Below are 2,350 nucleotides of genomic sequence, written 5' to 3'. Positions count from 1 at the left end.
TTTATTTTTGACTAGTCTGAGTCTCTAAAAATAACATCAAATATATTTTTAATAAAAACACATTTTTATATTAATGAACAAAAACGAAATTTAAAATTTACAAATAATCAAAACAAAAAATATTTCGTATATATGTTTACCAATATATTTTTTTAAAAAAATTATTTATCAAAGGATTTTTATTAATTAGATTATATATCGTAATCCGCAACCGGTGCGCACGCGCAAGAAAAAGCAAACTGAACTTAACACGATCAACGGTCATTACGAAAGCATTGCTCAAGCTCCGCAGGCCTCGTCCTTCATATATTACGTCAAGTTAACAAATACCCATATCGGTCAAGTTTGTATAGTAATGGTAGTTACGATACGATTTTAATTAACTAGTTCTTCGTAGTGTTCGCGTGAATGCAACAGAGCCAATCGTGGCCAACCAAGCAGTCTAGTAAATTAAGGATTCAGTGCCATGAAATAAAACACCAATTTTGATTTTATGTAATAGGTAGGCAAACGGACAAATGTGCCACCTGATAAGAATTTTAAACAATATTAATCATTCCTTACATAGCCAATGCACCACCAACCTCGGGAACTTAGAAGCTCCCTTGTGCCTGTAGTTACACTGGCTGATTCACCCTGCGACCCGGAACTCTAAATACTAAGTATTATTGTTTGGCGGAAGAATATATGATATGATAGGTAGGGCTAGCACAAAGTCCTACCTTCCTAATTAATGAGAAATTTAAGTTTGAACTTGAGGGACAGGAGAGTCAGGTACGAAATATTTCCCAAATTGTAACTGATGACTGTAGTAGTATAAGATCTTTAATATTAAATAAAAAAATTAATGATAAATACAAAAAACTATTTAAAGTAGATTTTGATTTGAATTTATAATATTAAGATAACTACATAAACATGTTTCTAATAATTCCAAATACTAATGACGAAAACGCAAAGCAATATAATATTATATCAAGTTTAAAGAAAAACCGGCACATGATTATGATGACTTATAGAACCAATAAGGCCATAGCTATTAATGACGTAACTTAATATTTGAGAACCATTGCAATATTGTATGAGTAAACACAGTTTCGAAAGACATTTATCTTCATTTTTATAGCAAATTAAGTATGATATATTTTTTTTTACTGTGTACTGTTCGACAACTGGTCTTGAAGGCAAGGATTTGAATTTATGAATAGGCAAAATTTAAAATATCTGCGGAATTTTATTATAGAAACGAATACTTTGCCCTAAGAATTTGAGGATAAAACATTGTATTGGATTGCGTATATTGTACTACTTAAAAAAAAAAAAACGACCAACTTACTGTAATCGTTACAAAAGGCGGACTTAATATTAGAAGGCATCTAGCAGTCAACCTTTAGGCTACCAGAAATACACGAGGGAGGTACTACTGTGTTATTATAATAATTAAGTTTATAAGTCTTGCTTAAATATTCATTTACTATATACTAATTGTTATAACCGAGTTTTCTCGCATAGAGACTCATATATACCCATGAAATCATGTACCTGTACATATACTTGTGTATACTATACAGAGACTATATACCATATAACACAAAGTTTGCAACAGGCAAGCGAACAATTTCTATATGATTTTGATTTGATTAAGTTCGTTCGTAAACATGAAAAATTTTATTTTTTAAATTAAAGATACCCATGCAAATATTTAACAATAGTATTTCTGTTAGTTTTAATTAACTCAAGATTTTTAATTTAATAACAGTTTTGTCAAACGTTGTAAATTTATTTTATCGTATCCGTTACTTAATACATAATATATAGCAAAATCAACTTATCATCGGGAAAAGAAACTTAAGACTATTTAATAATATTATACTAAAACCTTTTCCCGGTATATTTTTTCTTCCCGGTATTACATAAACATAATCAGCCTGTAAATTTCCCACTGCTGGGCTAAGGCCTCCTCTCCCGTTGAGGAGAAGGTATGGAGCATATTCCACCACGCTGCTCCAATGCGGGTTGGTGGAATACACATGTGGCAGAATTTCGTTGAAATTAGACACATGCAGGTTTCCTCACGATGTTTTCCTTCACCGCCGAGCACGAGATGAATTATGAACACAAATTAAGCACATAAAAATTCAGTGGTGCCTGCCTGGGTTTAAACCCGAAATCATCGGTTAAGATGCACGCGTTCTAACCACTGGGCCATCTCGGCTCTTAAACATTTTTATTCCCGGTATTAAACATTTAATATTTGTCTATTTGTTCGAATGCCTTCCTAAAAAAATGTACTGATATGTAAATAATAAACATACAAGGGCCCCCCTGCTTACATTACAGTACACACATG

The sequence above is a fragment of the Vanessa tameamea genome, chromosome 18, assembly GCF_037043105.1.
Source record: "Vanessa tameamea isolate UH-Manoa-2023 chromosome 18, ilVanTame1 primary haplotype, whole genome shotgun sequence".
Taxonomy (NCBI): Eukaryota; Metazoa; Arthropoda; class Insecta; order Lepidoptera; family Nymphalidae; genus Vanessa; species Vanessa tameamea.
Note: the sequence above shows the minus strand (reverse complement) of the source record.